Source organism: Sus scrofa, chromosome 4 (assembly GCF_000003025.6).
Source record: "Sus scrofa isolate TJ Tabasco breed Duroc chromosome 4, Sscrofa11.1, whole genome shotgun sequence".
Taxonomy (NCBI): Eukaryota; Metazoa; Chordata; class Mammalia; order Artiodactyla; family Suidae; genus Sus; species Sus scrofa.
Window position 1 is genome coordinate 36,475,440 of NC_010446.5, and position 26,750 is coordinate 36,502,189.

The following is a 26,750-nucleotide window of genomic DNA, read 5'->3' on the forward strand; positions in this document are numbered from 1 at the left end:
TGTGGTCTGATCTGCCCAATACAAATGGGCCCTGGGTTCCCCCTGGGTAGGAGCTGTTTTCTCCGTGAAAATCTTCATCACGGCCCTGAAGAGCCAAATCCCCTGGTGGCCCAGTCACAGAGTTTGTTCATAGCACGAGCCAAGCCAGTGCGTGGCGAACACATCCCACACTGGGGCCCCTTGCATTGCCTGGATGGAAAAGTCCAGAGAGGTTTATTGTGCCTGTACCATTGCACAGGTGCTGTTTCTGGAGCCAGAGTCTCTTTCCCTCCTGTTATCACTCCTTGGACCAGGGTTTGTTTTTTTGCATTGTTTTGTTTTGCTTTGCTTTTTAGGGCCACACCTGTGGCATATGGAAACATGGGGTCAATATTGGAGCTACAGCTGCAAGCCACAGCCACGCAGGATCTGAGCCGTGTCTGTGACCTCCACCCCCACTCATGGCAATGCCAGATCCTTAACCCACTGGGTGAGGCCAGGGATGGAATCCACATCCTCATGGGTAGTAGTCAGTTTCCTAACCCTCTGAGCCACAGTGTCAACTCCCAGGCCATTTTTTGGAAAAGGGTCCCAGGGCATGCAGAGCATGGAGGCAACCTTCCCCAGCAGTAGTTTATTTTCTGGCACCCCAGCTCTGCTTCCAAAGCCAGAAATATCAGGGATGCCAGGCCCAGCTTCCCAAAGGCTGAAGGTCATTCTGCCCCTAGGGAGAGTCTGCAGGAGGTCAAGTCTGCTAGACGGCCAGTCACCCTGGAGGCCTGTGATCCCCTGCCTAGGCTTGGATGTCCTGCTGGGCCCCCTGGTGAAGAGGAAATGCAGCTGTCTTTCTCCTGCAGACCTGGAGGTACATCTATGTCCAGGGCTTCCTATCTATGAAATCCTGTCCTGTCACCTCATAAAAGATGCTCCTGCTAGAGGGAGAGCGAAAGGCGGCCAGGGAGGGAGGTGACTCCTCCTCCTTGGGGCACCAGCTCTGGAAACGTAGCCTCGGTGATGGCTGCCCATCAGGGCCAGATAATAGAATGCAAACCCCAATGGGGTTTTCTGGGAACTGTTTTAACAGTGGACTTTTTTGTTTTTAGAACTGCACCCTTCATGATTAGAGCCCCAGAAGAATTCGCCTGTGGGTTTTTGAGCATCTATAGCTGTCCTTTGGTTGCTGTGTCATAACAGTCAACAATACAAAGCAACATTGTAATCATAACGCTCCCCTATCTTGTCTATAAACTGTTTCCACTTCTAGCAGATGGGTTTTGTTTTTTGGTTTTTGGGGTTTTTTTGTTTTTGCCATGCCCATAGCATATGGAAATTCCTGGGCCAGGAACTGAACTTGTGCCACAGCAGGACCCAAGCCTCTGCAGTGACAACACTGATCCTTAACCCACTGAGCCACCAGGGGACCCCTCTAGCAGGTATTTATACACTTTCTTTCCTTCGATGTATTCCTTGCCAAAATTCCATGAGAAAGGAAGTGTAATACTTATGCTTTAATTATAATAATACCTATACTTACACGTTCATCATAATTATTATAATCAACAATAAAGTAAATTTTATTTTAATAAATAAAACATGTATTAAACTTTTTCAACATGCCAGGTTTTGTGCTCATCATCTTTTAACTAACGTCTCATTCGTTTCCTCCATGAGCCCTATAAAGTCCTATTTTATCCCCATTTCACAGGTGAGTAAATAGAAACCCAGGATTCCAGCCCAGATCCACTGTCCCCAGAGCCTGTGAGCATCCCCACTGCATCTTCTCACTCATCCCCTATGGGGGGAGGCAAGGGCCAGGGGACTGAGGAACCCCCCTGAATACAGGCCGCTATATTGGCCAAGCTCCAGGATGCAAACCCTCCTGGCTTTCCTGGCGGGTCAGAAATCGGGGTCTGACTTCCCACTGCCTCCCTGCCAGTTAGTGGTGACTCCCTTCAGCACAGATGAAATCATCAGGAGGACTTCTGAAGCTGCACTGACGGCTCTGGATTAGCCACTCCAGCTATCAGATTGACACTTTGGGAGCGCAAATAAAATAGGCAGCAAGTAGAGTTCCCATATCCTCCCCAGCCCCAGTTTCCCCTGTCGTGAACACCTTGGCATTAGTGTGGCACATTGGTTATAATTGATGAGCCAATTTTCACACTTTATTTTTAATTAAAGTCTGTATACTGATTCTCTTCTTGGTTCTCGTAGAAGGTGTTGTACCTTCTATGGTTTGGACAAAGGTTCAATGAGACGTGTCCATGGCTACCGTACCATACAGAGGGGTTACACTGCCCCCCAAATCCCATCTTCTCACTATCCTCCCCTCTCCTCCAGTTCCTCACCCCTCTCCTCTTGCCCCAGTTGCTGGCAGCCACTGATCTTTTTATAGTCTCCATAGTTTCACCTTTTCTAGAATGTCAGGTATAGCAGTTGGAATTATACAACATGGAACCTTTTTTAGGTTGGCGTCTGTCACTTAGTAATACCCATTTAAGTTTCCTTCCTGTCTTTTTGTGGTTGACTAGCTCATCTCGTTTATTGCTGAATACAATTCTGTTGCTTGGAGGCACCACAGTGGATCCATTCACCTACAGCAGGATATCCTGGTTGTTTCCAGCTTTGGACAATTATGAAGAAAGCTGCTATCAGCATCTGTGTGCAGGTTTTTGTATGAAAGTTAAGTTTTCAAGGAGAACAATTGCTGGATTGTATGGTAAGAGTATGTTTAGCTTTGTAAATATTTTAAACCTAGTTTCACTTTGGATGTTATGCTTGTTTTTGTTTTTTTGCCTTTTCTTGAGCTGTTCCTGCGGCATATGGAGGTTCCCAGGCTAGGGGTCGAATTGGAGCTGTAGCCACTGGCCTATGCCAGAGCCACAGCAATGTGGGATCCAAGCTGTGGCAACGCCTGATCCTTAATCCAGTGAGCAAGGCCAGGGATCGAACCCGCAACCTCATGGTTCCTAGTCGGATTTGTTAACCATGGCGCCACGATGGGAACTCCTGGATGTTATGTTTTTATGTGAATGCTTAAGTTGATCTGGGGATTTACAACTCTTAATAAGAGCAAGGGACGCCTCAAGTACAATGGTCTAGCTGTCCAGCCTCCCTCTTATACGCACCCGCACCAACCTCTCTGGCCTTTGTCCTCCCCAGGGCACACGCATATCTGCTCTCAGACCCACCAAGCTGGGGTTCAGTGCCAAAGCCTGGTTCCCACCTTCTCCAGGGCAGGGGAGTAATTGTATGGCTTTTAAGGGCAGTTAAAATTCAGCTCCTGCTGGAGTTCCCTCGTGGCGCAGTGGTTAACGAATCCGACTAGGAACCATGAGGTTGTGGGTTCGATCCTGGCCTTGCTCAGTGGTGTGCGTCGCTGACTTAGCTCAGATCCCACGTTGCTGTGGCCCTGGCATAGACTGGTGGCTACAGCTCCGATTGGACCCCTAGCCTGGGACCTCCATGTGCCACGGGAGCGGCCCAAGAAACGACAAAAAAAAAAAAAAAATCAGTTCCTGCTGAGTGTATACAAAGATGGCATTTAATTCAAGCTCAATCCTTTGGGAATTAAGTCAATCAGGATTTCCTAGACATTTTTGGAATCATTCTGAAATATAACTGACCTTGGACACACATTATTCGTTTCTTGAATTTTAATAGATTTTGTTTCTCTCTCTTCCCTGAATGCTGTTTTCCTACTGAATTGCTCCTTCGTCTTCTTGACACACGTACTCCTATTTTGGGAAACCACACTCGTATTTTATGAACAACAGGACAGGAGGTAGGCCTTGCTTGACTTTGTGACGTCTAAGTAAATATTTATTGAATGACTATTTTGGAGACGACAGTCTTTTTTCTCCCTCCAGTTGAAAATGTCTTTTCATGGGAGTCGGTCTTTACAGATACACACCCATGGGCGTCACTGGAATGTCATTAACGTGTGGATTTGACATCTCTTTACACGGACTTGTCACTTCCTTGGGGTCACAGCATCTTGGAGGCGATCATCAGGGGCATGCGGTCAACCTCAAGGCCATGTCTCTCCGATTCCAAGCCCTGAGTCTCAGGCTTTTCTCACAAGGTTCAGGATGAGCCTGCTGCTGCGGTGGGCGGCGGCGGCGGCAGCTATCAGGGTCCTTTACACACAGTCCCTGGGGCCTCACTGAGGCCAGCTGCTCCTGAGCCCACAGGTCTCTGCATTTACACTCACCAGTGGTGCCTTTTAGGGACCGATTTATAGAGGAGCCTCTGGTGCATTGGGTCACCAGGGCAGCACTTGCGGGTAAGCTGACACGTCCTCTCTGGGTGTTCATTCTTCCCAAGCTCCTCCAAAGAAACCTGCTGTGTTTGATTTGTTTGGCTGGTTTGTTTGATTAACCTCTGGGTCTTTCCATTGAAGAAAGGGATCTTAGTTTCCAGAGAGCATTTTGAATAACTGTCACACTCAAAGTCTTTCCTATTGTCCCCAGAGGGGCCCCGGAAGAGCCCATATCTCTGAGACTCTCCTCCTTGCTCAGGAGGTGGGGCAGCCCACCCTTCCCTGCTTGGCTTGGGGTCCTGCTCTGGGGTCCCAGGTCTCGACGCTCAGCTCCAGTGTCCTCTGCACCTTTTCTCCAGGAGCCCCAGCAGTGAGCTCTTCTGAAAAACAAAGATTCTGTGGTCCCCACCCCCCCATTCCAGAATTCCTGTGGTGGGCATGCTGATTGGCCCTGCCTTCATTAGGGGAGACTGAACCACTGCACAACCAGACCCCCAAATGCATTGACTCAAATATAATAGAAGTACAACAGATTTCTGGATCATATAACATTCCAGGGTCAGCAGGTGCCTCTACGTTGCATGGCAATTCAGGGATCCAGGCTCCTTTCAGCTGTGGCTCCATCATCCCCAAGGGCTCAGAGCCCTGGAAAGGGAACAAGAACGCAAAGGAAGCATGGAGCTGATGTGCTTCAAAAGCTCCTCCCACCCCAGTGGCTAGAAGTCGGTCTTAGGGCCACCCCTACCGCCGGAGGAGCAGGGAATATTGCCTGGCTCCCACCCAGGAAGGAGAGAGAGATGGGTTTTGGTGGACAGCCCACAACCCCTGCCACAGACCCCATTCCTCTCTCTCCCCAAGTCCACCCTCCTGCTCTCGCCCCATTTGTCACCCTTGCAACATGACAGATTGAGAATTTTATAACTGCAGAACTAATACAATCTAATAATCAGCCACAACTGCTTCTAAGGAGCAGATAATAGAACCTGCTCACCAATGGTTGCTGTCTTGGTAACACACACCATATCCCAGCCCTGGTCTGCATTAGCATTCTTGGAGTTTTTATTTTGTTTATTTTAAAATTTATTATCTGGGCTGTTATTCATTATCCCCAGCCCTCACTGATGTGTACCAGCTCCAGGGGAAATACAAACGAAACATTAGCAAACATCTTCCCTGAACACAAACGCATTTCAGAGCTTTGAGCCCAGCATCAGTCTTGTAATATTTGTCTCTGGATAATTTCCTCAGATCGTATCCAGACACATTTGCCTTAATGATATGGGTAATGGGAAATGAACCAAATTTGGGGTTACAGCCCTTGACACGGGGTCCTGTAGGCTGTACCCACCCCCCTCCAGCTGAAGCTGGTTTCTCCCATCTACCAACATACAAGAGAAGGGAAAAAGATTTAGGGGGAGCATTGGACATTTATTGGGTGTCTGTGGAATAATGTGCCCCTTTGGCTTGGAGATGGGGGAGGGGTGAAGGGGGAATCCAGTACGGCGTTTCCAGAGACTGCGATCCATGGGAATTTGTCCAGCTGGAGATAGCCACGTGCTCACCAATTTTGGGGGGGGTGCCTTAGGATCCCCTCTCTCTCTTTTTTTTCTTTTAGGGCTGCACCTGCAGCATATGGAAGTTCCCAGCCCAGGCCTACAGCAACATGGGATCTGAGCTGCATCTGCGACCTACACCACAGCTTAAGGTAACGCTGGATCCTTAACCCACTGAGCGAGGCCAGGGATCAAACCTGCATCCTCATGGGTACTCGTTGGGTTCGTTTCTCCTGAGCCGCCATGGGAACTCTCTCCCTTTTCTCTTAAGTCTGAGTGCATCCCAGTCAGGGCCTGCCTTTGCTGTTAACCCACCCACTGACCTCTGCTTGTCCTGACGCCTATCCCACAGGGTCTCAGGCCTTAAGAACTTGCTAGCACTCTTTTGTGTGTGATTTTGGTAAGGTGTCCATTTCCAGGTTCAGCCCTCTCCACCTTGACAGTCCCCTGCCTGTGTCTGTGCCCTGAATCCCCTGTGAGAACCTCATGGATGCTGCCCCTCCCCCAGGCTGGCCCCCAGGGGAGTCAGAGCCTGGACCACATACAGAGACCTGAGGGTGTGGATACCACCGCTAGAAGCCATCCTCCTCCTGCTGCTCCTTGGCCCCTGCTGTGGTCTGCAGTCTGCAGAGGGGTTCATTCTTCTAGCCCCAAAGCCCCTGTTACAGTCCTCTTCCTCCCCACCCCCCACCACTCCTGCCCCAACAGCCCCGGGTCCTCCTGTGTGCTCATGACCTTGGAGCCACATAACGAGGGTCATTTCTACCTCAAAACCTTCCCTCCTTCAGTTTTTCCAGCCTGGAATTCCTGATCTGCCCCCTTCTGTCCAGGCTTATCTCATTCTCCCTCAAGGCCCACCTCCTCCAGGGAGCTGCCTCTGATGAGCCCACAGCATATTTCTTGAGTTCTCCCTCTGCAGGAGCAGCTATTACAGGGCTCAGGTGAGTGGGCCTTAAGTGGAGTCCTGTGCTGGAGCAAACCCTAGATTTTCTTCAGGGTGAAACTACCGGAATTGTGTTGGAGGTAATAAACTGCCTCTTGAGGTTACTAAATAGAAGTTTTAGCCACTCTGACCTTGCAGTGGTGGAGAGTGTAGAAATGAAACCACACAACTCAAATGAGGCATGAGCCCACTGTCTTTTATTTGTATTTTATTTTTTATTTTTTGCTTTTCAGGGCCGCACGCTTGGCATATGGAGGTTCCCAGGCTAGGGATGGAATTGGAGCTACAGCTGTCAGCCTACACCACAGCCACAGCCACGCAGGATCCGAGCTCCGTCTGCAACTACACCACAGCTCACGGCAACGCCAGATCCTTAACCCGCTGATCAAGGCCAGGGATCAAACCCGAAACCTCATGGTTCCTAGTCAGATTCGTTTCCGCTGTATCACAATGGGAACTCTGAGCCCATGGTCTTTTAATTAAAATCACACACCTGGTCTCAGGATTTACTCAAGTTCAGGTTCTTTATGTCTCAGCGCAGGAGGAATTCAGTGAGAGGCAAAGTGATAGGTAAGATTTATTGAGAGAGACACAGGTTTTGTAGACAGTGGGCCATCAGTGGTGAGAGCAGCTGGGAGACACGCTGTCCATAGACAGAACGTGGTCTCAAAAGGTGAGCGAGCAGCCCTGAACTATGGGGCGGTTAGTTTTTATGTGCTGGGTAATTTCATATGCTAATGAGGGGGAGGATTATTCCAACTATTTCCGGAGGGGGTGGGGATTTCTAGGAAGCGCCCCGCCCCCCTTCCCACCTTTAGGGTCGGCCTTGGAACCCTTCCCGAGAGGCACCTGTGGGCTGGTCATTTAGCTGCTAACGTATTACAGTGAGCGTATAATGAGACGCGAGGTCGACCTGGAGTTAAATCTGCCATCTTGGCCCTCGCTGTTTCTAACCGGTTTTTGTTATATCTTCAATGGCTAAGTCATTCTTTAAGGGTTGTGCCTTGCCCCCTTCCCTCCTGGTTCAAAAATACCGGGTGAATCCACTCTCAGATGATGGAGGTCAAAAAGGAGTGATCCCTTGCTTTGTCTCTGGCTATGGTGCAGCCTTGGCGAAGCCGCATCCACAATCTTCCCACTGAAACTGCGCAACTGATCCCAGGACATAATGAAGCTCAGGTTCTTTATGTTTCGGCGCAGAAGGAATTCAGCAAGGGGCCAAGTGATAGGTAAGAAGTAGATGTATTAATTAATATCCTTTGTAAAGAGGTTGGAGGAAAATGGGGTGCCAGAGGGTGGTCCTGCCCTGGGTCTCGGGCGAGTTCCTGGGGTGGGACACCAAGGGAGGTTCCTTGGCTTTGAGAAAGAAAGTGTTCAAGAGCGTGCTGGTGTGAAAGCAGAGACATGCATTCCATAGGCAGAGTGCGGCGTCTCAGAAAGCGGCTGTGACCCCAAAATATGGGGTGATTAGTGTTTACCGTCTGGGTAATTTCGTATGGTAACAAGTGGGAGGACTATTCCATCTGTTCCTGGGAAGGGGCAGGGATTTCCAGGAATTGGACCACCCCCACTTTTTGGCCTTTTATCGCTGGCTTCAGAACTGTCACGGTGCCTGTGGGCGTGTCATTTAGCATATGCTAATGTACTATAATGAGCACATAATGAAGGCTCAAGGTCGACCCAAAGTCCAATCGCCTGCCTTCTTGGTGCTGGTTGGTTCTAATCAGTGTATGTTGTATCCTCAACAGCTGAGTCAGGGTTGTGTTCTGCCTCCTTTCCTCCTGTCTCTTCAGGAGGTTTGGGTGAAATTTTTATTCCAAATACCTTCAGAGGTGGAAGCATCTCTGGGTGTGGTCCTTGGACCACCTGCATCAGAACCACCAGTGGTTCTAGTTAAAATGCAGATTCCTGGAGATCCCCTTGTGGCTCAGTGGTAATGAACCCAACTAGTATCCATGAGGACTTGGGTTTGATCCCTGGCCTCGCTCAGAGGGTTAAGGATCCGGTCTTGCCGTGAGCTATGGTGTAGTTTGCACATGTGGCTTGGATCCAGCATTGCTGTGGCTGTGGCATAGGCTGGCAGCTGCAGCTCTGATTTGACCCCTAGCCTGGGAACTTCCATATGCCATGGCTGTGGTGGGCTGTGTGGCATAGAATGCTGTCACCTTATCCCTTCCATCCTGAGGGACTTGCAGCATCCCCTGGGGTCCCAGGGTCTCCTGCTTCCATAGCTGAGACTTGGTGGCCCCATCTCAAAGCTCCAGGCCAAGATTCATCCCTGGTGTTGGCACGCTCTTCTACACCATTTTGCCAAAGTGGGCAATCTATAAATATTTGTTGAACTGACCTAAGACTCTTTAAAAAAATTTTTATTGTGATATAGTTGATTTACCATGTTGTATTAGTTTCAGATTTACAGCAAAGTGAACCAGACATACATATATCCGTTCTTTTTCCCCATATAGTTTATTATAGAACTTTGAGTAGACCTCTCTGTGCTATACAGTAGGTCTTTGTTAGTTATTTATTTCATATGTAAGAGTGTGTTATGTATTAATTCGATCCTCCCAATGTATTATCCCCCCACCACAGTTTTCCCTTTGGTAATCATAACTTCGATTTAGAAATCTGTGAGTTTCTGTTTTATACATAAGTTTTTTGGTATCGTTTTTATTAGATTTCACATATAAGTGATATTATATGATATTTATTTTTCTCTGTCTGACTTCATTTAGTCGAGTAATCTCTAGGTCCATCCATGTTGCTGCAAATGACATTATTACATTCTTTTTATGGCCTAGTAATATTCCATTGTCTATATGTACCACATCTTCCTTATCCATTCTGCTGTTGATGGACCTTTAGGTTGCTTCCATGTCTTGGCTGTTGTAAATAGCACTTCAGTGAACATTAGGGTGCATGTGTCTTTTTGAATTATGATTTTTGAAACTGTATTTCAAAAAGATATATATGCCCACTCCTGGCCATATATTCTATGTATATATGGCCAGGGATGGTATTGCTGGGTCATATGATAGTTGTATTTTTAGTTTTTTAAGGAACCTCCATACTGTTTTCCATAGTGGTTGCAACAATTTACATTCCCACCAACAGCGTAGGAGGGTTTGTTCTTCTCCACATCCTCTCCAGCATTTATTGTTTGTAGACTTTGATGCTGGCCATTCTGGCTGGTGTGAGGTGATACCTCATTGAAGTCTTGATTTACATTTCTCTAGTAATTAGCAATGTTGCATATCTTTTCATGTGCTTTTTGGCCACCTGTATTCTTTGGAGAAATGTCTATTTAGATCTTCTGACCATTTTTTGGTTGGGGTTTTTAACATATATATAAAGCTGAATGAGATGTTTGTATATTTTGGAGATTAATCCCTTGACAGTCACTTCATTTGCAAAGATTTTTCTCCTATTCTGTGGGTTGTCTTTCTGTTCGTGTTTGTTTTTTGTTTATGGTTTCCTTTGCTGTGCAGAAGCTTTTAAGTTTAATTAGGTCTCATTTGTTTATTTTTGTTTTTATTTTCATTACTCTAGGAGGTGGATCAAAAAGGATATTGCTGTGATTTATGTCAGAGAGTTTCTGCTTATATTTTCCTCTAGGAGTTTTATAGTATCTGGCTTTACAACAAGGCTTGTTGTCTCTCTTTGGGGCCACCTCCTGGCACATAGTAAGTACTCTGTCCCTGACAGAAGGTTGATGAGGTCACAGATCCAGGACACACCTGCAAAAAGAGAGGGGACAGGAGACAGTAGCATATGGAAGTTGCCAGGCTAGGGGTCAAATTGGAGCTGTAGCTGCTGGACTACACCATGGGTACAGCAATGCAGGATCCCAGCAGTGTCTGTAACCTACACCACAGTTCATGGCAATGCCAGATCCTTAACCCACTGAGCAAGGTCAGGGATCAAACCTGCGTCCTCATGGATGCTAGCCAGATTCATTAACCTCTGAGCCATGAGGGGTACTCCAAGAGAGTAGCTTTAATTGACATTGGCCTCCAAGCTCCTCTGGATCTTTCTAGAGGAAGAGGAAGCTGTGTTGTTTGTGTTCACAGTCCACAGATTTGCACCTAGGCAGAGACCCTTGGTGTGACTCAGGAAAGGCAGACCTCAGTGCAGGTGTGTTTTCTAAGGAAGGGCCGATACTCGAGAGTGAACAAAGTTGACCTCAAGTGCTTTGACAATGGCTTGGCCAGACAGGATGTGTGTGCAGTTTTGGTTTCTGTTCCTTGGGATCAGGGCCATATTAATAGTTTGGGGTGTGCTTCCTAGGTCTCAGCTTAAAGGGAGCCCAGAGATAGGCGGGGAGGGAGCCCACCAGCCATGGACATGCCTGTGAGAAAACCAAACCTTTTATGGGGAAAACAAGTTTGCTCTTAAGACAAAGACTGAAAGGAAGTTGGCAAAAGCTTAAGTGAGCCCTCAGACCACAAGCTACGAGATAACCAGCAATGAATGGACTCTTATTGTAGCTAGAAAATGCACAGAAACACACACAGGAACAAGGAGGAACTATTGGCTCCTAAAGATTGTTCAGGCCTGTGGGAAGCAAATTGCCATTATTAGCAAGGTTTTATTGGAGCAATACTACAGGGAGCCTCTCCGCTGAGATACAAGAAGTATTCAGAACAGACCCTTCCTCAAGGAGTTTACAGTCTTAATGGAGAGCAAGCTCTCTGGAAAGAGAACCACACAGAGGATCGCCAAGATGCCTAAACAGCCAGGAAATTTCTCGAAGAAATTTTAGGCCTTACCTTGAATCCTGAGTCTTTAATTTTTTTATTTTTATTTTTTGTCTTTTTAGGGCCACACCTATGGCATGTGGGAGTTCCCAGGCTAGGGGTCAAGGTGGAGCTAGAGCCACCAGCCTATGCCACAGCCACAGCAACATGGGATGCAAGCTTCATCTGCAACCTACACCACAGCTCACGGCAACGCCAGATCCTTAACCCACTGAACAAGGCCAGGCATCAAACCTGCGTCTTCATGGATATTAGTTGGGTTTGTTAAGCCACAAAAGGAACACCCTGAATCTTTAATTTTTTAGTATCTTAACTGCTTATATAGATCAAATTACTTGTCTTAGGCTATATAACTGCGAGCAGCAGAAACAAACTCTGACTAGTTCAAGAAGAAAAGAAATTTAGAAAAGTATAGCTGGGAACCAGGCTCAGAAAATGGGCAGAAACCACAAGAGGTTAGAGAGTAGGAAGTACCACTCTGTAACCCCATAGGAACAGCCTGCTAAGGACACCTCTGTCACCACTGCAAGGCTAGGATTCCAGGGCTTCCAATTCTAAGTCATGCCCACATCCTAGCTTCAAGAGAGGCTGGAAGGTTCTGATTTTTAGTGCAAGATGGCTACTCATGCATGAGGTGGTGAAATCCCCAAATACTAGAAGAGGATTTAGCTGCAGGGCAGCCAAAACAAATGACGCATGTTCACCACGCCTTTCATATCTAGTACAGGAACAGAACAGTATGAATGTGAAACAATAACCATTTCCAGTTTTAAAAAGGGAACACTGTAGCAGGGGAATTGTTCAGGTTACCAATGCAATAGAATTCTGCTCAGTGGGAGTTGGGAAAGTCTTAGTGAAAAGGGGGACCTGAAAGAGTTTGAAGGATTGGGATGGATGGAGAAGAGGTGGGGTGATTTCCCAGGCTGAGAAACCACCTAGAGGTAAAAATTAGCCTGATGTGAGTGTGGGGGGGCAGCCCAACCTCCCTGTCAAGCCAGCCTTCTCAAGGCTCAAGGTCTGACATGGGAAGACTCATCTCATCCGATGTCTATTGCATCTCTTCATCATTATCCAAAAGTTCTAACTATCCTGTATTATTTATCAATAACATCATGACATTAATTATCATGCAAATGGAAATACCACTAGTCTGGCAGTCTTTGACTTTTAAGTGGACTGTTTAGTCAATTTATATTTACTGTAATTAATGTACTGATATGGTTATTTGTTCTTTGTTTTTAGTAAGTCCGATTTGTTTTTTATTCCTCTGTTCCTTTGCCCTCCTTTCTTTGAAGATAATTGATTTTTGGGGAGAGGGGAGATTATTTTTTATTTATCACTGGTTTTTTAGCTATCCCTATTTTCATTATTTTTTTTAACATAGATGCTCTAGGAATTATAATAAATATCCTTAACTTTCCACAATTTACTTAGTTAACATTGTGCCAACAGAAGCTTCACACAAATGTAAGAATTTTGCAACCAAGAGTTCCCACTGTGGCTTCGCAGTAACAAACCCAACTAGTATCCATGAAGGTGTAGGTTCAATACCTGACCTTGCTCAGCAGGTTAAGGATCTGGCATTGCCATGAGCTGTGGTGTAGGTTGAAGATGCATCTCGGATCCCACCTTGCTGTGGCTGTGGCGTAGGCTGGCAGCTGCAGCTCCAGTTCAACCCCTAGTCTGAGAACTTCCATATGCCCTGGGTGTGGCCCTAAAAATAAAAAAAATAAATAAAAAGAATCTTGCAACCATATAGCTTCATTCACTTCCTTTATCTATGTGCTGTAGTTGTCATATATGCTGTATACTTTACAATGTTATATATTTTGCTCTAAATACTAATATTTTTAAAGATATTAAGAGAAAAATAGACTCTTACATGTACCACATATTTAGCATTTCTAGTGTCCTTCACTGCTGATGATTTGCTTTTTCACTTGATCTCTTTTCCCTTCAGCATAAAAGAACTTTCTTTTTAGCTTTTCTTGTAGTTCAGGTTTGCTGCAGATGAATTATTTTTGTTTTCATTTATATGAAAGTGACTTCATTTCACCTTCATTTCTTGAAATACATTTTCTTGAAATGTAGAATGGGTTGACATGGCTTTTTTGTTTTTGTTTTCCTTCCAGTACTTGATGCACTTGGTTTGGGGCAAAATTAATTATCACCATTTTAGAGATATGCAGTCTGAAGATGCCAAAACTACAAACAGAATTCATAAATGATGGCTCCAGTCCTTTTGTTCTTTGCTAATTTACTTAGTTGTCATCTTCCCCTCAAAACCCATCATCTTACTCCTTCAGTGATATGAGCTTGCCTAAAAAAAGTTTATCATAACTTCCATTTACTGGGAGTTTCTGTTGTGGCTTAGCAGGTTAAGAACCTGACATAATATCCATGAGGACGTAGGTTCAATCCCTGGCCTTGCTCACAGGGTTAAGGATCTGGCATTGCTGCAAGCTACAGCATAGGTCGCAGATGTGGCTTGGATCCGGCATTGCCATGCTGGCAGCTGCAGGTCCGATTTGAGCCCTAGCCTGGGAACTTTCATATGCCACAGGTGTGGCTCTGAAAAGAAAAAAAAAAAAAGCAACTTACATTTACTGGCCTAGGAGAACCTCCTAGACCTCTTGTTAAAAAAGGACATCCTGTTATGAAGCTTTTTTGTCTTTTATTTATGTTTGAAAGGCTATAACATTTCCATTGCCTAAGAGGAAAAACCTGTCTTTCAAATGCTTTTCTCTTTGGCCACAGACCCCAGCCTTGAGTTCATATGGTGAACCAATGACTTCTACGTGGTTTAGTTTATTATTAATAGTGTTCTTTAAACATTATCTAAATCTTGGCTAGTGCAGCTGGAGGCAGCTAGGAGTGAGAGCTGGTGTTGTTGACTCTTTAGGCCTGTACGTCAGGAAGCTTCTGGCACCTACTCCACTCAGATTTTCCCTCTCCAGCACCCCCCATACCACAAATCAGCTTTTAAAGAAGCCACAATAATGGGTTCTCCTTAAAACAAAACAAAATGAAACACACTCCTGCCACTTAATGAAACTGTGAAAGAGGTTGATTTTTTTTTTTTTTGTTTGGGGATTTTTTTGCTTTTTTTTTTGCTTTTATGGCCGCAGGTGAGGCATATGTAAGTTCCCAGGCTAGGGGTCGAATCAGAACTACAGCCGCCGGCCTATACCACAGCCACAGCAACACGGGATCCAGGCCATGTCTATGACCTGCACCACAGCTCATGGCAATGCCCGATCCTTAACCCACTGAGGGAGGCCAGGGATTGAATCTGCATCCTTATGGATAGTAGACAGGTTCATTTCCACTGAGCCACAAGGGAGCTCCCCCCCCTTTTTTTTTTTAAATGGCCACACTGAATCTGAGCTGCAGCTGCAACCTACGCCATATCCATGGGCAACTGTAGCAACGCTGGATCCTTTAACCCACTGCACTGGGTGGTAGATTAAACTGTGCCTCTGGAGCAATTCAAGCCACTGTAGTTGGGTTCTTCACCCACTACACCACAGCAGGAACTCCCAAGAAGGCTGATTTTGAAAAGATTATGAAGGTGTTTCATCAGGGTTACAAAGCTGACCTGAAGGCTGGATGGGATATAGTTTTTTAAACATTTGAATTCAAATGCTTTCAGAAAGGACGGGCACCACCCATCTCTGCTGTGTTTTAGCTGGCTCCTGCAGGCATTTTGGGTTGTAACCTTTATAGCAAGTCCTATTTGGGTGCGTCTAGAGACAAATACAGAACCTGGGATTTTGTCTCAGCCATTACCACCTGAGTAAAGGGTCTAGAGACCAAAAAAGCAGTAGTTTCAAGTACATATCTGAATATAATTATTGCTTCCTAGGCCCCAAGTTCTAGCCCACCAGTTCTAGGCCCAGCTGCTATCACAAGTTATTGAGGTTCTTCTTTATGGTTACATGAGATATGGTTGGAAAAATCCACCTGCACAGCCTAATTTTATATCTCAAAACCCAAGCCTCACCCTGTGACATTTGTAGGTGATTATCATAAAGAACAAACTTGGGTATGCCTGTACAAGTCAGGAATGACTCAGTATTTCATTTAACGAAGTGAAATTGATCTGGGCCTTGAACCTTGGAAGCTCTGTTTGATATTCAATGAGAGCTGTTAGAGCCACTGACACAGGGTCGAATGTTGCCTTTCTCAGCATGTTGGGGCCACCTGGATTCCATGGCTCGTGGTCCCTCCTCCACCTTCAAAGTTCACCACCCTAATCTCTGCCTCCCTGGTCAGCTTGCTTTCTCCTCTGCTGAAGTCAGATTTCCCTCCTTCTCCCTCTTGAAAGGATGTTGTGATGATATTTAGGGCCCCTCAGATGACCCAGGATAACCTTTCAAGATCCTTAATTTCATCCCATCTACAAAGTCATTTTTGCCTATAAGGTAACATTCACAGGTCCTGGTGATGAGCATGTGGGTATAACTTTTGAGGACTGACCTCCAACCTCCATTAGTCCCCTGGGTTCTGCTCAGACTTCCTTTTGCTCCTCTGAGGTGCCTCCCTGATGCCCAAGATGTGTCCTTGGGTCAGACGTCCCTAGTGTAGCGTGTCGCACACCCAATTGCTATTGTCCTCTTGTCCTTCTTTCTCTCCCTTCTGCTTCCTCTTGGTCTGGCGCATGCTACATGCTCCGTATGTGTTTGCAAGAATGAAAGTGCCCCTCTGACGGACAATTCTATGATGAATAGCCCTGATGAAGCAGGCAGAGAGGTCCCCTGGTCAAGGTGATAAGGGGGCCTGAAGAAAGCAGGACCAGGGCTAGGTGTGCTGGCTGGACAGGTCACATTATGCTCTAGAGGTGCATCTCTTGTGTTTGGAGCCTGGAGCTTTGCATCAGGTGTACAGCTGTCCACCCGCAATAGAACCCTGGGCTCCCCGAGCCATGTGCGCTGCTCACTGCAACTTTCCTGTTGCTCTGACTCCAGGAACATGGCCCTTGGGAACTAGCACTGGGAGGCCAACTTCATTGCACCTCCGTGGCGGCCTGTGACTGGCTCCTTTAGACACTGATTAACTTTTCAGAGAAACGCAATCATTAGGCAAATGCCATCCACCTAACAGGGAAGATATAAACATATGTAAACATTAACCTAGACACACGGGTTTACAAGCTACAGCTGCCCTTGGGCATATGGGTAGTGCCAGCTTGCCCTGGGTCCAGGTAGCTGCTTGGCTGAAGGAAGGAAAGCTGGCAGTATCATGCTTTCAGTTTACACCAACCGAGATGGAAACATGCCCCCTGGAAGGTGGATTTGTACGTCACCAAGGTTTACCTAACAGCGAGAAACACACACACCCGTACCCCCAAGGCTGTATGATCGCACAGCTGTACGCATTTATTTCTGACGAGGCTAACCTAGTTTTAGCTATTTAGCTGATAAAAATGTCCTGCAGAATGGGGGTGCAAAGGGAAAGAACCCTTGGTAATCTGAGACCTTGCTATAGCAGGCATCCTGCCCTCAACTCACACAGAGAGCAAGCTTGGATTGTTTGTTGACTGTGTGGTTGAGAGTGGGTGTGAGTTTCTCCTTTGGATGGTTAAGGGTAGAAACAGGGCTCTGGTGTCTGGTCAACCCTCAAGAAGCATACATCTTCTGGAGACCCCAAATCCCGGGATAGTGTAGGACTGACGACCCTCCTCCACAAAGCCCACCAGGAAGCCATCCTCAGCCCCTTAGGTTGTCAAGGGCAGACAGCTTATAAATGGTGTCAGGTGCTGGTGGCTGGACATTCTGGAACCCACAGTCAAAATGCTGGTCCTATTGGAAACCCCAAAGTCATCATTCCAGGATGATCCCTCAACTGACCTTTTCTAGACAGTTCAGAGAATGTTCTAGAAGAACATTCTAGCCCCAAGAGGCTCCTTTCCACCCTCAATTTTCCTCCATCCCTTCCCTCTGCTCTGCATCTTTAAACTGCTCCTTCACTCTGTTACCTCCTCCGTTTGGAGTCCCAGGCTTGCTGGAACCCTGGGCAAGGGAAGTAGATGACCAGAAGGAAAGGACCTTGGAAAGAATAAGACCCTGTGCACTTGCTTCTGACAAGTCACACAACTAGCATCCACGATAAAACTAGGATGTATTTCTTCTTTCATCCGACTCAACAGGCAGTTTCAGGTCATGATTAAGAGCATGGATTTTGGAGTCAGATATAGCGGGGTGAGTGGTGGTTCTGCCATTTATAAGCTGTCTGCCCTTGAACAAGCTAGTCCGCCTTCCTACTCCGTAGTTTCCCCACCTGTAAAATGAGAGCTACTTCGATCGTTATGAGAACAAGGAGATTGTGCATGCAAAAGGCCTGACATTTCCTCTGCCTATACAGCAAGTGATCAGTAAACATTAGCCATTATTATTGGGGAGCATAAGAGCCACATAGAAAAACTGGTTAGTCAGCACTGGTGGAGCCACCACTGTGACATCTCTCTTCTATCGAGGGAAGCTGGAAGTATGTTCAGTGGGTGAAATCTTCCAAGAGCGCACGGGAGGTCAGGTCATGCAGGATGGGATTTTAAACGTCTGCTCCCCAGTGAATGAGAAATATCATATCTTGACCCTGCATTTTTAAAAAATTAGACTATGGTTAATTTACAATGTTGCACCAATTTCTGCTGTACAACAGCGTAACCCAGTCATATGTATGTATGTATATACGTATAAAATTATATGTATGTATAATTATATATAAAATTTCTCATGTTGTCTTCCACCATGTCCTATCCCAAGAGACTGGCTACAGTTCCCTGTGTTATACCGTAGGACCTCGTTGCTTATCTATTCTAAATGTAATCGTTTGCATCTACTAACCCCACACTCCCGTCCATCCCACTCCCTCCCTGCTCCACTCCCCCTTGGTAACCACAAGTCTGTTCTCTACGTCTGTGAGTCTGTTTCTGTTTTGTAGACAGGTTCGTCTGTGCCGTATTTGAGATTCCACATATAAGCGATATCACATGGTCTTTGTCTTTCTCTTCCTGACTTCCTTCACTTAGTATGAGAGTCTCTAGTTCCATTATGTTGCTGCAAATGGCATTCTTTTGTTCTCTTTTATGGCTGAGTAGTAGTGCATTGTGCATATGTACCACATCTTCTTAATCCATTCATCTGTCGTTGGGCATTTAGGTTGTGTCCATGTCTCGGCTATTGTGAATAGTGCTGCCATGAACATAGGGATGCATGTATTTTTTTTGTTTTTTTTTGAATTATCGTTTTGTCTGGATATACGCCCAGGAGTGGGAACCCTGCATTGTTTTTGTTGAGAATCTGGCCTGAAGGAAAGTATTTCAACAGAAACTGTCATAAGCAGAGTCAGCGTCAGAGGAAGAACCCTGGGTGGGGCGGGACCCTAATGGAACTAGAGCTTCGTATGGTAGGTCAGAGAAAGAAGAAAATGATTCAGGCATAGCTTTAACTCCCTGAGCCAGCAGCCTGCTGGGGTCAGAAGCTCCTTCCCACAGGTATCAGGCCAGAATCTTGAAAGGAAGAATTTCTTGGGGTTGAAGTAACCATAAACAGATCCAACTGGTTTTTGTGGTGGGTGATGTTTGTTTAACATTATGTCCAGATGTCTCGATTGTGAGACACAGACGTTGGCATCAGAACGTGTTTATAAAATTCTTTGTTGAACTCCATACTGGGTTAGATACTGGGACAGATCAAACTGAAACCAAATTGCAGGCCCCACCCTTCTGAGGAAGGGTTGGGACTGGTCCCAGCGTTCAAAAAAGTGGACAAGAAACCAAAATCATATGAGCAAGGAGGCCTTGCCCGACATTCTCAGCTGTTTTCCAATTCCAGGAAAAATGCAAAGTCGTGGACATGGCAAAGTAATCAGGGGCTGTGTTAAGATCTGGTTTCTCAGGTGAGCCCGGGACAGTGAGAATGCCCCCTCCTTGGGACCACGTGGCTCCTTTCCAACCCTGGGAAGCTAATGAGATACTCTGCTTGGCAACCTTCCCTTGAGGGTGGGAAGTGAATGCTTCACCCCTCCCCCCCCCCAAAAAAAAAACCTGGCTAAACTGTGCTGGGTTAACTTTTCTTGGTCTTCCCACCAAACTTAAGCATCAGTGTCTTCTCTTTGGGGATGATTTCCTGTTCTGGCAAAGAAGTGTAAATGGTTTAATTTTTTCTTTTTTTTTTTTTTTTCTGTTTGTTTTCATCCTGCTGTTGGCTACAAACTCAGATTTGTATTTTTAGCTTGACTTTGGGTAGCAGGAGAGAGAACAGTGAGACCAGGCCAAGAGCCGCAGGATAGAATCAGCTCCGGCCAACATTCACGCCACTTCCGGGGCCAAGGGGCGGGGCGCAGCGCCCTGTCCTAAGCAAGAAGGGAAATGTCCATAAATGTATTTTTTGTGCAGACAGAAAGGAATAGAGACGAGAGACTCTCAGATACAGGCCTCCATCAGCTAACTTAACTTCAGCAGAGTCCAGGTACATCTCTGCCTCAGAACAACGACGACAAAAGTTTCTCTGCAAACATACTATATTTGAAGCATCTGAAAAATCGTTTATTTGCAGCTTATTATAAAAGAGCTCTATGACTGGGAGGCTGTTATCTTTAAAATAGTCCATACACGTCTTTCTTCCCTTGATGGATGAGGAGGGAAGAGATTAGAAACTAGAGGAATCCAGAGTTGCCCTCATGGTTCAGTGGTTTACAAGCTTGACTAGGATCCATGAGGACCTGGGTTTGATCCCTGGCCTCACTCAGTGGGTTAAGGATCTGGCGTTGCTGTGAGCTGTGGTGTAGGTCGCAGATGCTGCTCGGATCTCACATGTCTGTGGTTTGCAGATAGTAGAGATTTGGAGGTGTCTGCTGGGAGAAAAATATTTTTTAAGTGTCAACAAATTTCGGTGAGGAGTGATACCAAAAATATCACCAAGGGGTGATCTGTTCTTCTTCACTATGGCTTTACATTGGCTATAGCCATGCCCACCTGGCAATAGGCTTCTGGAGTAGATGGGTAGGATTATTTTGCATGTATGAATCTCTCAAGACGTGCCACATTTCCAAAGTCATATTGTTTATTCCTACCAGGATATATTTTAGGCTGTTATCTAGAAGAAGGTTTGCAGGGTAAATTCATTTATTCATAATTTATTCAACCTCGATGGATCAAGCACCTCATGTGTGTGCCAGGATTGCTCCCTCAGGGAACAAGTCCCTCCTCGTGGAGTTTACATTCTGTAAATACTTCTAATCAGAGACAAACAGAAAACACTTTAGTTACTGGGTGGTTTTTTTTGGATTCTGTCATGGGCTAGGGGTGAATTAACTAAGCAAAAGAACCTAAGGTCTCTGTGAATGGAATGATGGCCAGGCATTTGGAAGCTGAATGGGAACCCCAGTGTGGCTTCTTTGGGGGGGCCGTCCAGGAGGAGCACCTGGCTTCTCTCTCCAGGAGCGAGGCCTTGAGTCTGTCTAACGAAGGGCTGGCTCTTTGAAAACAGGCTGAGGTCCACTCATGTGGTCACGTGGGGTTTACAGACCACTTCTTCCCCAAGGCTGTTAGCCATAGAGCCTAAGGCTTCCCCATAGAGTGGCTGTTAGCTTGGTGATGTGAGAGGACAGGTCCAAAAGGAAAGATGGGTGGAGTTGCCGTCGTGGCGCAGTGGTTAACGAATCCGACTAGGAACCATGAGGCTGCAGGTTCCATCCCTGGGCTTGCTCAGTGGGTTAACGATGTGGCATTGCCATGAGCCGTGGTGTAGGTCACAGATGCTGCTCAGATCCCGTGTTGCTGTGGCTGTGGTGCAGGCCAGTGGCTACAGCTCCAATTCGACCCCTAGCCTGGGAACTTCCGTGTGCCGTGGGAGCGGCCCAAGAAATGGCAAAAAGACAAAAAAAAAAAAAAAAAAAAAAAAAAAAAGGGAAGGATGGGTGGCCTGGATCTTATAGGCAGAAAGGAAATTTGCAAAGGGATGAGGCTGGAGAAGGTGGCTCCCAAGGTCTGGCTGAGACCCCGGCTCCTGCTGTGCCTTGTGGTCTCGGTGCCAGAGTGAGGAAAGGAGCAGCAGACTCAGCAGGCTGCTGAATCCTCCAAGGCCTCCGCTGTAAGCCTCATAGGCTGAGCCTGTCACCCAAGCAGCAGGAGTCTAGGCACAGGAAATCAGCTAGCTCACAGACTTGGTGGGAGCCTGGAGAAACCAATCTCATGAAACAACCTCAGAGTCCACACCACAGAACCGCCCCGATGAAGAGGCTGCTGCCTTGTGGCTGCCCCACCACAAAGAGCGCTGCCACTTGATGGACACTCTTTCTGTCCCATTTGTTCTAAAAGAAACGTCCATGGCCCCCTTGCTGGTGACATGATTCCCACTTGGCACTTTCTCTTTAAGGTCCTCACTTGGAAGTCAAATGGAACTCTGATCAGTGGAACCCAGCTCATAGGGCTGCACTCTCACTGCAGAGGAGTTTGAGAACCGATGTTCTGGATTCTTCCTAATCAAGTAGGACCCCTAAAGCTGGAATTTCCCCAAAGAGCTAAGACAGGTTAAAATGTTGCTGGACACCCAAGAGACGTTGCAAGTGTCTAGTGCCTCTTTCACTCAACCCCCTGGTGAACCCAAGGCCAACATATACCACCCACCAGCGGTTAAGCACAATGTCAACTACAACAAAATCCTCTAACATGGTTCAGCTCTGCCTCATGCAGGCAAAACAACGCCCCTGCCTGAAATGAATATAACTCAAACTGAAATAGTAACGGACCCTCAGAAGTAAAAACAAACAAACAAACAAAAACCCCTAAAAATTAAAAAAAAATTTTTAAATGCATCCATCCCATCTTTAACTGGAGAAACACTGGCAAATAGTATTTATGGTGTACAAACTTCGGGGGGGGTGCATTCTTTTGGTGATTAAGGAACTATCAAGCACTCAATGGGAACGTGTCCTTTCTGGCTAGCTCATTCCATAGTCTCATGCCCGAGAGAGGAGTATTCCAGAATCTTCTCCTCTTGGCTTCATAAGGGCTCAAGACACAGTTGTCTAGAACAGTCGTCTAGAACGTTGTGTTCTGACTCTAGGCTGTGAGTGCTGACTTTTCTGTCCTGGGCCACCCCAAGCCAGATGGAAAAGTTGCCTTTCTGGGCTCATACCCTGCTAATTCCTGTCCTCATCCGTGTTCCCCGGAGTCGCTCTCTGGAAAAGGACCACAGTCAAGTGCGAGGGTGGTTCATTCTTATCTGTTTACCTTGGAATCCCAGCTGCCCTTGCACGTCCCTCAGGGAGGGTGTTGTGTGACCCAGTTTGAGACGGCTGCCACAGTCTCTCAGGACCTGGCAGCAGAACTGGCGTCAGAATCTAGTTCTTTGCTCTCCCATGACGGAGCCTCGTGTTCCAGGATATTTGCATTTAATAGAGGACAGAGGCTGAAGCCAAAGGACCGAGTCTCCTTTTGTGCCATGTCTGTCACCTTTGAGCTCCTGTGCTAAGGAGCACACAGCAGTTCCCAGGAAGCCACCCAGGGGTAAAGGTGCGGTGAGCTGAGCGGGCAGCCCCGGGGGCATCTGTACCTGGAGGAACACCTGATGCCCTTGGCTCACAGGCAATGAAGAGCACGAGGCTGGAGGAGGAAAGGGGCCCATCTGGAACTTCACTTTCCAGCTTCTCAGTCCTCATACTCAGGGAAATGCTGGCCTCTGTCCCGCCAGCCAAGTTCAGCTTCTGTTACCATCTCAGCTTAGCAAAGCCTGTGCCAAAGGAGGGGAATCCGGGGGGATGTCAGGTTTCCTCCGGTCTGAAATAAGGGAGCTGCCCTTCATGATCGTTGGAGCCGAGCCCTCTGCGGGTTCACAACCCCGTGAGTCTGTGGGCAGAGGAGGGGTCCCTGCAGAGAAGCAGCAAAGAAAAGTTGGGTCAGGGGTTATATCCCCCCTGTGCCTGTGAGTGCATCCGAATTTTAATCAGAACCTGAAATGGGACCAAAAGACTCCTGAGGCCAACAGCGCAGACAATCAGATGATAATGAGAGTTTATTCATCAGAAGAGGAGGGGATCTTTCTGAGACCCTTGGGCTTGGGGCTGTCTGTCTTCGTGCAGTCTGCCCTGGTTTCTGCTCACTCAGTATCTAGAGAGCTTAGAACAAGGCACGGGCTGGCTGCCTCCCTGGGAACCTGCAGCCTTTCTCATTGCCTTTCTATACCTGTTGCCTCAGACGTGCCCCTCGATTCTGTCCCTCAGCTGAACAAATGCTGCAAGAGTTACATTTTCAAATTAAGTGTCTTAATCGGAGTCAAAGACGGACGTCGCTATTGCAAAAATAGAGACCCTGTTTAAGCTATGGCCCACACAGTCCAGTCTCAGAGTGAAACCATGATGCATGAAAGACAGTCAGCCACCAGGAGGCAATTCTGTTTAAGTCCTGTGTCTGTTCTCTGACCATCCTAAGGAAGATGGGTGGTCTGGGCAATACCTCTCAAATCCTTTTCTTTCTTTCTTTCTTTTTTTTTTTTTTTTTTTTTTTTTTTTTTTTTTTTTTTTTTTTGTCTTTTGTCTTTTAGGGCTGGTCCCACAGCACATGGAGGTTCCCAGACTAGGGGTCTAATCGGAGCTGTAGCCGCCAGCCTACACCAGAGCCACAGCAACACGGGATCCAAGCCACGTCTGCAACCTACACCACAGCTCACGGCAACGCCAGATCCTTAACCCACTGAGCAAGGGCAGGGATCAAACCCTCAACCTCATGGTTCCTAGTCGGGTTCGTTAACCACTGAGCCATGACAGAAACTCCTCTAGTCCTTTTCTCATCTCTTTGTTTCCTTCTTACCCTGCTCACCCTCTGGCTTCTCTTTCCTCTGAAATCTTGGGGGGGAAACCTCTCCAATACTCGTCTGGGTACTTTTTTCCCTTCTACTGCCTTTGCTGTCTGCATTACAGAAGCTCCTGAGAGCTGGTCCTTCCACACAGAACCCTGGGGAAGGCGAGGAAGGGCAGTGCTTATATATTAGGAAGTAGCACAGGGATCAAATCTACGGAAGCAGATGAATGTTCGTTCTGTGCACCTGGGAGCCACTTCCTTAGGCTCCACAGACTTCCTCCTTCTGCAAAATGCTTTTTTTTTCTAAATTTGTTGTCATGCCTCAGGTCAAGAGAAAAAGCTGGGGTCACGTCTGTGGGACAGAGGTGCAAGAAATACCAGTACCTATGAGAGAGAAGAAATACCAGTTGTTGTGCATTATTGGTGGAAGTAGAGCGTCTCAGTGAAGCTGATTGGCTGCAGTCAATCTGTGTCTCTGTGATGCTGGAACAGGCTCCATCGTACAGCAGTAGTGCTCATGTGTACGGTATTGAGTGTGTGCCAGGTACTTTACAAAGAACCTTCCATTTATTCCTCACAACAGTTCTGCAAGGTGTTTTCTCTTTGCTGTCGAGAGCAACTTAAAGCTCAGAGAGGTAAAACCCTTTGCTTATATGTTCGGAAGTGGGGGTGTTGGGATTTGAACCGGAGCATGTTCTGACTCAGAGACGGTGCTTTAAATTCCACTCAGGATTTACAAAGAAAGGTTCCACTGGAGGAGTTCCCAGCGTGGCGCACTGGAAACAAATCCCACTGGCAACCATGAGGTTGTGGGTTCGATCCCTGGCCTCATTCGGCGGGTTAAGGATCACTTGCCGTGGTGTAGGTCACAGACGCGGCTCAGATCTGGCCTTGCTGTGGTGTGGGCCAGCAGCTGTAGCTCCATTGGACCCCTAGCCCGGGAACATCCATATGCCATGGGTGTGGCCTTAAAAAAAAAAAGAAAGGTTCCACTGGGGAGTGTGGAAAGAAAGACACACGTAGACTCAAGCCAGGCTACTGGCATGAGGGCAGGCCTGGTGTTTTCTGCCTGAAAGAAGAGAGAAGCTGGGGAAAATCCCACTCAGCACCAGACACGTTGCTTTGCAAAATGCTGCATCGGCACTATCTCAGTTCAGGTCCCAGTAGAGGAACAGCTGAATGCAAAAGTTTTCTTCCTGCTCACATCAGCTCCCCTCAGACCCAGGTCGGGTAGCTCTCCTGGGCTTCTCCTCCACAGAGTGACCTGGGGACCCGGGCCCCTGCCCTTCAGTGACACGAGGTGAGAAGAGAGTGAGGGGAGACATGCCATCTACTTAGCTACCTCAGCCAGAGAGTGTCACATCCCTCAAGCTCATATTTCACTGGCCAGAATCAGACACCCTGGTGGGTCGAAGGCTCAGAAACGTAGCCCCCAGGCTGGTCAGTTTCTTCTCAACTGCAGCTCTGCCCTCTGGAAGGAGACCGCGACTTTTCAGAGCTCAGCCAGCCATTCTGCTCTCAGGACCACTTTCCAGCCAGAGTGGAGAGTGTTCTGATGGCCCGGCACGTGGCATCAGTGAATGACTCAGGGATCTCGGCATTAGATGGACTGTGTTGGACATGGATGCTCCAGGGACTCGGGGGGGGGGCTCCTCGCAAGGAGTGGACCCTTGGAGGTCAAGCCCATTCTCCACGCATCTGTGGCCGGCTGAGTCTTGGCCCAGGCTCTTAGATTGGGGTCTGTCCCGCATGGGGTCCAGCATCCCTGAATCTGACCCTAAAGGCAGCCTTGCCAGAGAATTGGTTTCTGAGAGCAAGACCATCCTTCCTGTGGGTTTAGCTAGTATCAGTTATGTCTGGTCACATGACTTACTGAGGTTTTTAAATAAGTTCCTATTGACAGGCCACTCTGGGAGTCCAGGCAAGAAATATTGAATCCCAGGATCTAAATCTGCCGACTAAAGGCTTTTGCAGAACGAATTTGAATAAATGCGGCTGTTAGAAGGGAAAGCGGCCAGAAAAAAGGGTGGACAGTTTCTAAGCAAAAAAGACAAAAACCTCTCCCAAGACAAAACAAAACAAAAAACAGGCTGTTTTTAGAGTCGTATTTCAAATCCAAGTTTTTATGTCTTTTTTTGCCCCCAAATTGTCATTAATCATGGATTGTGTGTCCCTTGGAAGTTTGTTAATATTATTAGTTTTGGAAAGGCGTTTCCTGCTTCTTTTCCATATGCGACTGTTTATTTAGGCAGCTGGTTCTCATTTCTGAGTGTAACTTCAGTGGTCCAGCTACAGGATAATGGACCAAAATGTCTCAAACGAAGCTTGAATAAATAAATAACTTTGATATTTGGTTTTTCAGGAGTTGGATGTATACAATGTTGAATCCACTGGGACGAACCTGTCTTCTCTTTAGGAAAACACCCCTCGATGAAAATAATAGTGGATCTGAAAA

The 26,750-nt window shown here is 46.9% G+C and overlaps 1 long non-coding RNA gene across 1 annotated transcript; it reads left to right on the forward strand.

Annotated features, from left to right (window-relative positions):
• Positions 490-26,750, forward strand: LOC102161266. Its single transcript, XR_002343182.1, has 2 exons — positions 490-2,698; positions 26,658-26,750. It is a non-coding gene; the product is annotated as an uncharacterized LOC102161266 (long non-coding RNA).